The 13,438-nt window shown below is 35.4% G+C and overlaps 2 pseudogenes; both read right to left on the reverse strand.

Annotated features, from left to right (window-relative positions):
* Nucleotides 1–3,805: 3,805 nt before the first annotated feature.
* On the reverse strand, nucleotides 3,806–4,899 carry LOC127155164 (chemokine XC receptor 1-like; annotated as a pseudogene).
* Nucleotides 4,900–11,098: 6,199 nt separating this feature from the next.
* Nucleotides 11,099–12,059, reverse strand: LOC127155103 (chemokine XC receptor 1-like; annotated as a pseudogene).
* Between the last annotated feature and the right edge of the window lie 1,379 nt (nucleotides 12,060–13,438).

Below are 13,438 nucleotides of genomic sequence, written 5' to 3' on the forward strand. Positions count from 1 at the left end.
TCCTACCTCAAACCTCAGACTCTAAATCTCTTCTCACATGATCAGAGGAAGCTGAAGTGGCTTTGTGATCTTTCTACATGAAGTAACTGCTCTGCTTACACTATTTTCTAATGACAGACGAGGCAACAAATACCACAGGAAAGTCAACCGCTTTCTCATGAGCGAAAGACCCAAAGAATATGTTGTTTCTTCTCTTGCTTCATAACAGTCACATGCTCAACATATTTTGCATTCAAAAGTCATAGTCATAGTCACCCAGCAGGCACTTTGATATCAATTTGACATCAAATCTTAGTCAAGAAATGATCAAGATACTGCAACATCATTTTAAATTTAGTTTGGACGGCAAAGTGGTGAAAATAGGAAGTTAATCCCACTGAAATTTGTTTAATGTATATGTAGGCCAATATGTTTGATGTTCATTTTACATCAAATCAACATCATGTCACATTTTTGATGTTAGTTTTGTTTGCATATTTGACATGTTTTTTTTTGTTTGTTTGTTTTTTTTTAGTTTGTTTTTGTCATCAGTTTTGATATGACATGATATTATACTGAAAAAAACAAAGTAGGATTTACTTAGGAAAAAAGCTAGGAAACAATCTGCAAATTTCACAATTTCAAAGAAATGTAAAGTGACACATTTCTCTTAAAGGAGAAGTTCACTTCCAGAACAAAGGTTTACAGATAATGTACTCACCCCCTTGTCATCCAAGATGTTCATGTCTTTCTTTCTTTAGTCGTAAAGAAATTATGTTTTTTGGGGAAAACATTTCAGGATTTTTCTCCATATAATGGACTGATATGGTGCCCCGAGTTTGAACTTTCAAAATTCAGTTTAAATGCGGCTTCAAACGATCCCAAATTTTGTTGTATATGAGCTGAGGGAGAATGGTCTTATCTAGTGAAACGATCAGTTATTTTCATAAAAATAATGCAATTTATATACTTTTTAATGTCAAACGCTCGTCTTGTCTCACTTTGCCTGAACACTTTTTTTTCCATTTCATGACAGTTAGGGTATGTCGAAAAACTCCCATCACACGTTCTCCCTCAACTTCAAAATCTGATCTTCTTTGCATGTTCACTTTGCAAAGACTGTGTCAGTACTTCTGCAGCGATGTAGGATGATTTCGAAATGATTTTTGAAGTTGAGGGAAAAAATTTGGAGTTTGGAGTTTTTTGAGATACCCTAACTGTCTTGAATCAGAATACACAGAGTTCAGGGAGAGCAAGACAAGATGAGCATTTGAGATGAAAAAGTATTTAAATCGTATTTTTTTAAAATGAAAATAACCCATCGTTTTACTAGATAAGACCCTTCTTCCTCGGCTGGGATCGTTTACAACCGCATTTGGGACTGTTTGAAGCCGCATTTATACTTATATAGAACACTCTCAACCCGTGGTTCTTTATGCAACCTTATAAGGGTTCTATTTGGTGCCAAAGGCATTTACACTTAGCATTAACATGCAAGCTGTATCCATATGTTCTTCACATAAAAGGAAAGTGTTAATGTGTTTCTGATTGTCAGATTGGACTGATATCCAATGAGTGTGTCCTGGTCCAGAGGTAGTTGAGGATGCATTGTGAGTGTTGAGTCCAAACACTTTAGAGATGCTTTTGTAACCTTTTGACTTTCACTGAGATCTCAGTGTAATGTAAACCCAATCTAACTATTGTATCTGTATTCACAGATAGAGGTCACATCACTCTCTCTAAGGGCTGTCAGAAAATGATGGACAGACGCAGTTTTGACAAGAAACTTATTTGAACCTGACAGTAAGCATTAATATTTAAAACTGTTTATTTTTCCACTTATTACTGCATTTTTGGATAAGGCTTTTCTAATTGCTACAGAAATATGTGATAGGGTTATCCCTAAACATCAAAATATTTGTTTGCTGAATGGTGATTCTGATCTTAATTTGAATTTGTATATATCTTGTATATATCTTATATCATGTGTATATGTGTATATGAAATTTGTTTGATGTTCATTTTACCTCAAATCAACATCATGTCAAGCTTTTGACATTAGTTTTGTTTGCACTTGTGACCTGTTTTTTTGTTTGTTTTATGTCATCAGTTTTTATGTCAATCTGATGTCTTTTTAACATCAGTTGCCAACTTGGTATTATACTTGGAAAAACTGAGTAGGATTTACTTAGGAAAAAAGCCAGGGAAACAATTTTCACAATTTTAAAGTAATGTAAAGTAACACATTTACCTTAATGTAACATTTTTAAATATTAGATTGAAATACGTGTAGTGTTTGTACTAATCTTTTTTTTTTTTTTTTTTAGCTAAATATTTAGCTCATTCAGATTTAAAGACAACATGGTTTATTTTACATATAACACTCATTTTTTCCCACTTATTCCTTTGCTGGAAGATAGAAAAAACATCTTTGAAGGAGAAGTTCATTTCCAGAACAAAAATTTACAGATAATGTACTCACCCCTTTGTCATATAAGATGTTCATGTCTTTCTGTCTTCAGTCGTAAAGAAATTGTGTTTTTAAGGAAAACATTTCAAAATGCAGTTTAAATGCGGCTTCAAACGATCCCAAATGTGGTTGTAAATGATCCCAGCCGAGGAGGAAGGGTCTTATTTAGTGAAACGATCAGTTATTTTCATTAAAAAAAATACAATTTATTTACTTTTTAATGTCAAATGTTTGTCTTGTCTTGCTTTGCCTGAACTCATGACAGTTAGGGTATGTCGAAAAACTCCCATCTCATGTTCTCCCTCAACTTCAAAATCATCTTATATCGCTGTTTTACCTTTTTTGTTAAGGGTGTTTGATCTTCTTTACATGTTCACTTTGCAAAGACTGGGTCGGTACTTCTGCAGCGATGTAGGATGATTTTGACATGATTTTTGAAGTTGAGGGAGAAAATACGATTGGAGTTTTTCAACACACCCTAACTGTCTTGAGACAAGACGTGCATTTGAGATTAAAAAGTATTTGAATTTAATTTTTTTTAATGAAAATAACCGATTGATTCATTAGATAAGACCCTTCTTCCTCGGCTGGGATCATTTACAACCGCATTTTGGATCGTTTGAAGCCGCATTTAAACTGCATTTTGGAAGTTCAAAATCAGGGCAGCATATCAGTCCATTATATGCTGAAATATATTTATATGCTGAATAGTTTTCCTCAAAAAACATAATTTCTTTATGACTGAAGAAAGAAAGATATGAACATCTTGGATGACAAGGGGGTCAGTAAATTATCTGTAAATTTTTGTTCTGGAAGTGGACTTACAAGCTACAAACTACAGCTCCTGTGTTTGTCCGAACTCAACTGGTTTTGCGAGAGAATGTAAAAGTTTTGTGAGGGTGTTGCAGAGTTTCTCAAGGAAACGCCAAAAATGTGAAAAATATTTTTTCCTCCCACCCCAAATTTTTCCCACCACATTCCTTTGGGGGTTCCACACTATAGAACACCTTATAAGGCTTCTATTTGGCGCCAAAAGTGTTTACACTTGGCATTAACATGCAGCCTGTATCTGTATGTTGTCCACATAAAAGACAAGTGTTAACATGTTTATGATTGTCAGATTGGACTGATATCCGATGAGTGTATTCTGGTCTAGAGATAGTCAAGGATGCAATGTGATCAGATCTCAGTGTAATGTAAACACAATCTAACCATTGTATCTCCAAATTACCATATAAATCCCCGCTCACTCTGAGGCCTGTCAGAAAATAATAGACAGACGCAGTTTTAACTAGACATTTATTTGAACCTGACAGTAAGCGCCAATATTTAAAACTGTTTATTTAAATTTACATGATAGCCTGTGTTTAATTTTAATTGAGCAACATTTATTGAATTTCTTTAATCACCCAATTTCTCAAGTCTCTCTTATCTTACCAAGTAGAACAAATCAGAGATTAAAATATTGTGGATAACAACAAAACAATTAATAGTTCTGAGATATTTTCATTATTCATAGACTTCAATCTTTAAACAAAATCTCCTTGGAATTGCTCAAAAGGATTACGGAACCTTGCATGTACAAAAACTAAAATCGCTGGGCTTATGCAACAGTGGGAAAAAGCTGTCATTCGCAGAGCATAGATTAGAGCGTAGTCAAGTCTGTTGCTTTCTTCACATTCTATTCTGAACTGATGAATGGTCAAAGATCTTAGGAACATGACAATGTTATATGGAGCCCAACTGATAAAAAACACCAGTGCAATAAAAAATGTTAGTCTAACAGTTTTGTGTCACTTATTAGTCTGAGATTTTTTAATTGTCCAAAACATTCTGCCATAGCAAAAAAACATGATTAGAAATGCAATGAAGAAAATGGCATTTTGAAAATAAACAATGACAAATATCCACTCAAAACTGTCATAAACACAGTATTGGCTGTCAGATACTGTCATGACTTTGCTGTGAAGTGAAACGAGCAGGGCAACTGTTCCACTCAGGATCCAAATGATAAAAGGAGAGATGAAAAAGCATCTGCATCTCTCCCAGTCAGACAGAGGATGAACCACTGCCATGTAACACTGAACGGTCATTAGAGTCAAAAACAACACACTGCTGTAAAAACCAACAAAGAACAGAAACTTCATAGCTTTACAGACAACCTCTCCAAATGTCCGATCCCAGATGTACAAGGCTGAAAACAGAAGTCCAAAAATGAACAGCAGATTTGACAGAGTTAAATTGAGGGTAAGGATGTTGGTCAAGGATTTGAGGCTTTTGAAGAGTGCCAGGAAAACCAGAATGAGGATGTAACATATGCAGCTCAACACAAACACTGATATGTAAAAGGGTGGAATAGCAGTGGATTCGACTTTCACCACCTCCTCCTTGTTACACAACTCTTCATCATAATTAGAGTCATAGTAGAACATTGTATTCTCTTCAGTCATGTTGTTCTGCGGTCGCAAATTGGATAGATCAGATTTGTCCAGGTTCAAATCCTTGCTATTTGTATACTGGAGAAAGAAAAAAAAAAGAAAACTTTAAAATTATTTTCACTTAGAAATAGCTTTTTCTAAAATAATAATAACAAAGAAACGGCAAGTATCATATACAATTAATTGTAAAATTTTAAAGTAGAAACACTGAAGTAGTATTTTCTTGTATTCCAGCAGTCTTTGTTTTATGTTTTTTTACAGTGTATACAGAAATAAATAGGTGTAGAAATTGCTTGTACATTTGACTAATTATTACAACGAAACATGAAGTTGCAAATTGAATTAAACATGACATTTGAAGTAGAAAAGCTGAAACAGTATTTTCTTGTAAAGAAAATTTGCAAATGTCACAAATAATTACAAAGAAACAGAAAGTGACATTTAACTCAATGTAAAACATTGTATGTAAAATATCTAAGTAGAAAGGCTGAAACAGTATTTCTAATAATCTTTATTTTAGTTAGGAGAAAAATTGTTTCCTGCTTTAAGTAAGATTATTTTGCTTACCCCATTGGTAGATTATTTGCTTGTTCTTAACAAAAACTCACTTATTTTGGACTTCTTTTTTTCTTAAACAAGACATTGATTTTTCCTTGTCTGGAAAATCCTTCCTGATTTAAGAATTTTTAGATATTTTGACTGGAAACAAGACAAAAATTCTAAGTAAGAAAAGTATTTTTTGCAGTGCACTGGAAATTTACGCACCCCCATGTCATCCAAGATGTTTTTTTAGTCGCAAAGAAACATTCCAGGACTTTTCTCCATATAGTGGATTTCAATGGTGGCCAAAAGGTGAAGGTTTAAACTGCAGTTTCAGTGCAGCTTCAAAAGGATCTACACAATCCCAGCTGAGGAAGAAGGGTCTAATATAGCGAAACGATCACTCATTTTCTTAAAAGAATAAAAATGTATATACTTTTATAACCACAAATGCTCATTTTGCACTAGCTCTGCGATGCGCTTCTACATTCACAAATTCCGTAATAATGTTGGAAAGGTCAAGCATAGTCTTCGTCTGTGTAGTTTGGTTCAAAAAGGCACTGTTGTTTTACCTTTTTTTTTAATAAAGTGTGTTTGATTTTCTTTGCATGTCCGCTTTGTACACTCTCGATTGGTATTTCCACCTACATCATGCATGACCTTTCCAATGTGACTACGTAATGCATGAAGTCGAGCTAGTGCAAGACAACATTTGTAGTTAAAAAGCATATTAATTTATATTTTTCTTAGAAAATGACCAATCGTTTCGCTAGACAAGACCCTTATTCTTCAGCTGGCTTTGTGTAGAGCCCTCTGAAGCTGCAATAAAACTGCAATTGGACCTTCAACCCGTTGGCCACCATTGAAGTCCACTATATGGAGAAAAATCCTGGAATGTTTTTCTCAAAAAACTTAATTTCTTAGTGACTAAATAAAGAAAGACATCAACATCTCCGATGGCATGAGGGTGAGTAAATTATCAGGAAATGTTCATTCTGGATGTGAACTTGTCCTTGAAGGCATCACAAAATTATATGTTAGCTAAATATTTTGCTCATTTAGATTTAGAGACAGCATGGTTTATTTTATATTTTACACATTTTTCTTGTTCTCACTTATTCCTTTGCTGAAAGACAGAAATGACATCTTTAATAAACCTGAGGCAGAATTAATAAGGATATAAACCTCATTGGATGTAAAACTTGCTTATTTGTTATGTCTAATTTGTGATACTGTGAATGCTAATTCATTTTCCGACTGTCGATTTTTCCTGCTTCAAGTCAAAATGGTTGTTTATTCCACTGATAAATACACTCTAAAAAGATGTTTTTTAAATATATTATAAAGATTATGTTTCTATAGAACACTCTCAAAGTGTGGTTCTATATGGAACCATATAAGGGATCTGTCTGGTGCAAGCATTTACACTTGGCATTAACATGCAACCTGTATCCATATGTTCACTACATAAACTTGGGTTGGGTTGCCAAAAAACCCAAGTTGGGTTGTTTTTAACCCAGCATTTTTTATTGTAGTACATGGGATAAGATTTTTCTAATTGTTACAGAAATATGTGTTAGGGTTATTCCTAAACATCCCAATATTTGTTTGTTGAGTTGTGATTCTGATCTTAATTTGAATGCCTATCAGCGAACAGTATTCTAAATTGGTATAAATCTGGTATTAATTCACATACTCGGCTGACAAAATGTGGCTCATAGAACTAAAAAATATTGTGCTGTTACGTTCAACAGCAAGCATTAATAGAGCTAAACCAAGAACAATTAAGGCATGGTCAGAATTTATTGAGAAACTTTCTTACATAACTCAAAAGACTAAATACAGTGAAAAATAAATAATTGGTATTCCAGTTTTTTTTTTTTTTTTTTTTTTTTTTTGAAGACAAATCCTGGCTTGTATATAGTTCAATCTTTAAACACAATCTCCTTGGAATTGCTCAAAACGGAACCTTGCATGTAATAAAACTAAAGTCGTTGGGCTTATGCAACAGTATGAGAAAGCTATCATTCGGCGAGCAACATATTCAGCATAGTCTGTTTTTTTGCTTACTTCACATTCTGTGAATGGATAGATGGTCAAAGACTTTAGGAACATGACAATGTTATATGGAGCCCAACCAATTAAACACTAGCACAATTAAAACTGTTATTCTAACAGTCTTGTGAAGGGGAAACTAAAAAGCATCTGCATCTCTCCCAGTCAGACAGAGGATGAACCACTGCCATGTAACACAGAATGGTCATTAGAGTCAAGAACAACATGCTGCTGTAAAAGCCGAAATAAAAGAGAAACTTCATAGCTTTACAGCCAACCTCAAACCTTAGACTCTGAATCTTTTCATTTCACATGATCAGAGGAAGTTAAAGTGGCTTTGTGTTCTTTACACTTGACAATAACTGCTCTGCTAAGACCATTTTCTAATGACAGATGAGGCAACAAATACCACAGGAAAGTCACTTTTCTCCAAACATAACGCTTCATATTGCAACCAAAAAGTTCTTTTTTGGTCTCATCTGTTCACAAAATATTTCTCCAATAGTCTTCTGGTTTGTCCATATGATCTTTCGCACAATGTTGTGCGGGCAGCAATGTTGTCCTTGCAACTCGGCCATGCACACGATTGTTGTTCAATGTTCTCCTGATGGTGGATGCATGAACATTAACATTAGCTAATGTGAGAAAAGTCTTTAGCTGCTTAGAAGTTACCCTGGGGCAGGGCAGTACAGTGCGACACATATGTTGCACGTCCTACAAAAAATCAGGTCTGTGCAATAAATTTACCACTGTAGCATGTCTGCGATACAGTTTCGCGTGTTCATAACACAGCTGCTTAGTAGTGTGAAGTGATTTTGTTGTTTGTGTGTGTGATTATACTTAGTAGTTAGTAGGATGATTTTTGATCGTAGACGGTTAAAATGTTTCCACGACCCTCTTTCTGAGAAATATCGTAGTATTGTACTACAATGCACATTATATCAGTTGCAGTTCTGGCGCTTTCACCTCAATATACTGTACAGCGTGACATACGTTCACATCAAATGTTAACTCAGCAGTAGTAGAGTTACACTCGCGGGGCATTATTTGCATCTGCTTTAAACATTTAATTCACATGTTGTTCTGGGGGGTGCATTTCCCAAAAGCATCCTTAGCCACTATGGTCACAAGTTCCGTCATTACCAACATAATTCAACGATGCTGTGTTTCCCGAAACCATAGTTCAAACGAACATTTGAAAACAAGGTCACAAACTTACTTGGTTGGAACTACAGTTCTTGACCTGTGGTTAGAAGCATAGTTCCTTGTTAGTAAGACATATAGGTTCAATAAATGATGCTCTTGGGTACAGTAAGCAAGCTAACATGCAGTACAATCTATATCTTCCGTTCTATCTAAATATAAATGCATTTTAATCTACGTATTTTTGCGCATCATCTGTAAGCGCCGTTTTTGAATAGTGCGCATGTGCATATGTGCCTAAGGCCATTGTTGAACTAATGTGGTTCAAACGACGGAGATGCGACCGTGTTCGGTGACAAGCTAGTTCGTTTCCGCAACAATGCTTTGAGCAGGGGCAGATCTACCGGGGTGGCACGGGGTGGCAACTCTTATAAACCGGTTCTTTTTGAGTCAAAAACACAGGCGTGGCCCAGTTCACTAATGAATTGTTTTACATTTGTACGTGAATCAGATAATTTCTGCTTCTCAGCTAACTCAGAAGTCCTCTGAAAAAATATGATCCCTTTCGGATGTGTCTGAGATTCATCACGTAATTGTTTGATCCGATTCTCTGACCGCTCATTCCACTTTCATCATGGATTTAGGCCTTTATGCCGTATCCGACGAAGCAATAATAGCAAGAATTCAATAAGAAGATGCCGTTCACGGAAACTAATAGCAGAGTTAGGTAAGCATCTGGTCGTATTCCAGTTTTTTTAGTTGGCTCATATTCTCAAACCATTCATTCAGTGCTAAAAACAAAGACACATTTCTCAAAAAGTTTAATACTGAGTAAGTTAAACATTAAGTAGCAAAACTGATGACACACCAATCAGAATCTCTGCATTCAGCAACGGAGAGAGGAGAGAAATGAACGAATCATTCACATGGGTATTATACTTACAAATACAGTATAATTATATACAGTAACAGTACATTAGATGATGGAAATTTCACTATTCTATATGTACAGTAAACTGTAGTACATGTTGTACACCTTCAAAAGTGTGACTATCAAACTTTATTTGTAAGCATTTTTATTTTATGTGTAGCCTACAGCATTTTTGCAGAACTGAAAAATGACTACCTAGAGATATAACTAGTCTTGTGTCAGGAGACCAAGAAACTGAAACTGAATTTTGAAGTGCTTTTCATCTGCTGCAAGATTACTTTACAGTAGTAAAATGATTGCTGAAAAATAATGTAATTGTCTTAAAGTCTTGTTTAACATAAACATATTTAACATGAATAGTTTGGTGAATTTGATGTCCTAGATGTTTGCTTAAGTGTTGCTAGTTGGTTGCTAGAATATTCTGGGTGGTTGCTAGGCTGTTGCTATGCAGTTGCTGGGGTGTTGCTAGAGTATATGGATAATAGTGTGTTATGAGTGATTACAGACATTCCCACCTCTGTTAGTAATTTAATAGAATTTAATTGAATAGAATCGCATGTCTTCTTTAGTGATAGAAGCTCAGAAACATTTATAACCTGTTGAAGTTTATTATTTATAGCCTGTTTATATTGTTTATTGACTTGGTGCCATGATGGACATTGAAATGTTATTTATTTTTCATTTAAAACAGTATAGATGATTACTTAATGGTAATGCAATATTTGTGAACACAACTGTGTATGTCAGACTATAAATCCCCAAAAACTATGCATGGGGGCTTGCTTTGGTGTTGCCACCCCTCATAGACCACAGGCCACCCCTTTGCCACCCTTAAAATTATTTTCTAGATCCGCCCCTGCCTTTGAGAGAGAAACGGATGCGTGCAGCTCTTAAAGCGACAGAACTAAACATGGTGCCGCTTGTCATTAAAGGAATAGTTCACCCCAAAATTAAATCTGACATTATTTACTCAGTCACATGTTGTCCCAAGCCTGTATTAATTTCTTTCTTGTGCTGAACACAAAAGAAGATATTTTGAATAATGTAGATAACTAAACAGTAGCTGTACCCATTTGATAGTAGAGGGGAAAATACTACTGTTAAAAAATACTACTGTTTTTATTTGTATATATGGGTATTTGTAAAGTATATCTTTGTTCTGATTTTCTAATAACAAATATAAAATACAAAGATTTTCATCTTTACCCACTTTGGCCCAAATGTCTGCCATTTTTTTTTATTTTATATTTTGTTATCTTGAAAAGCTTTAAAAAAAAAGTCAACATGACAAAGAATCATGATAAAAATAATGATATTCCTGAAAAAATTTGTGATATGATATTTTTGCCATACCGCCCACCCCTAACTTGTGCTACAACTGTTTGGCCTGTGCTACAAAACTTTTTTGAATTTCACTGAGATTTCAGTGTAATGTAAACCCAATCTAGCCATGGCATCTGCATTAACAGATTGGAGGGACGTTTAAATGAACTAGACAGTAATCTTTTTATTTAGACTTACATGGTAGCACATGATCAAGAACATTTTTTGAATGAGACGATTTCTTTAATCACAGACTTCAATCTTGACACAAAACCTCCTTACTCGTAAACTATTATGGAAACTTCCCTCTACAAAAACTAAAAACACTACAGTGTTTATGTAACAGTGTGTTACAGCTAAAATTCGGCATGCATAATATGCAGCGTAGTCAAGTCTAATGCTTACTTCACAGACTGTGAATGGATAGACTGTCAAAGATTGTAGGAACATGATAATGTTATATGGAGCCCAACCAATAAAAAACACCATCACAATAAAAAATGTTGGTCTAACAGTCTTGTGTTTCTTATTGCTAGACAATTTTGTAATTGTCCGAAGCATTTTGCCATAGCAGTAACATATGATTACAAATGCAATAAAGAACAAAGCATTCTGAAAATAAGCAATGCCAGATTTCCATTCAACACTGCCATATTCACAGTATAGGATGTCCAATTCTATCATGACTTTGCTATGAAGTGAACCAAGCAGTGCAACCGTTCCACTCAGGATCCAAACGATAAAAGGAGAGACTAAAAAGCATCTACATCTCTCCCGGTTGGAAAGAGGATGAACCACTGCCATGTAACGCTGAACCGGTCATTAGAGTCAAGAACAGGACACTGCTGTAAAAGCCAACATAGAAGAGAAACTTCACAGCTTTACAGCCAGCCTCTCCAAATGTCCAACCCCAGTAGTACGAGGCATGAAACAGAAGTCCAAAAGTGAACAGCAGATTTGACAGAGCTAAATTGAGGAAAAAAACATTGGTCAAGGATCTGAGGTTCCCGTAGAGAGCAAGGATGAGCAGAACGAGGACGTTACAGATGCAGCTCAACACAACAACTGATATGAAAAGGAGTGGAATAGATGTGTCTTTCACCTCCACCTCTTTGCGACACAACTGGTCGAAATAGTTAATGTCATAGATGTACACAAAAGTTGTATACTCTTCAGTCATGTTGTTCTGCAGAAATAATTGCAAAGAAATGGCAAGACATTAAATTAAACAAAATGAATGACTGAAATAAGTAAAACATTCCAAATCTTTGTTTTCTTTAAATCAAAGAATACAGTGTATAATAATATAAATTTGACAAAGAAACATCAAGTTTCTAAATGAAATCTTGAAGAAGTAGAAAAGCTGAAAAGCTTTGAGAATAAAGGTTATAGCAATTAATCTAACTTGAATAACTTAAGTCAAATCAATATATACATGACTTACCTGAATTCTTTGATGATCTTAACCTTGTAGAGCAGTGATGATCAGAACAGCACATTAAATAATCACAATCTGTAGTGTAAAATTAACTGGAATTGCAAAAACTTTATTATAGATCAGCAGTTAGTAACTGTTAAGCACCCAATCAATTAATTAAAAAGAGGATATTGTTCTGGTGATGATGTTCTAAACTCTGTTTGTGTGATAGGTAAGTAACATACATCCTCACGCAAACCTCAGACTCTGAATCTGTTCACCTCACACGCTCAGAGGAAGCTGGAAGTGGTTTTGTGATATTTATACTTGAAGTAACTGCTCTGCTTAAACTATTTTGTAAAGAGCTAACAAATAGGAAAGACACCTGCTTTTTCATAAGCAATAGACCCAAATAGTGTCAAATGTGTCTGCTCTTCTCTGCAGTGATGACAACTCATTTGTTGGTGGAGTTCTTTCATTATGTATTTTCTGTTGCATTTTATATGCAAAAATTAGAACTTTAACAAGCACAAAAAAGAAAGAAGAAGAACACAAGAGTCATATGTGTTCAATTTTTTTGAGTTGATCAGGTTGTTGATTGTGGCCTGTGGAATGTTGGTCCACTCCTCTTCAATGGCTGTGCGTAGTTGCTAGATATTGGCAGGAACTGGAACACGCTGTCATATACGTTGATCCAGAGCATCCCAAACATGCTCAATGGGTGACATGTCTGGTGAGTATGCTGGCCGTGCAAGAAATGGGATGTTTTCAGCTTTCAGGAATTGTGTACAGATCCTTGCAACATGAGGCCGTGCATTGTCATGCTGCAACATGAGGTGATGGTTGTGGATGAATGGCACAACAATGGGCCTCAGTATCTTGTCACAGTATCTCTGTGCATTCAGAATGCCATCAATAAAATGCACCTGTGTTTGTTGTCCATAACATATGCCTGCCCATACCATAACCCCACCGCCAAAATGGGCCACTCGATCCACAACATTGACATCAGCAAACCGCTCACCCACACAACGCCATACACGCTGTCTGCCATCTGTTTTGTACAGTGAACACCGGGATTCATCCGTGAAGAGAACACCTCTCCAAAGTGCCAGATGCCATTGAATGTGAGCATTTGCCCA

This window comes from Labeo rohita, chromosome 23 (assembly GCF_022985175.1).
Source record: "Labeo rohita strain BAU-BD-2019 chromosome 23, IGBB_LRoh.1.0, whole genome shotgun sequence".
NCBI lineage: Eukaryota > Metazoa > Chordata > Actinopteri > Cypriniformes > Cyprinidae > Labeo > Labeo rohita.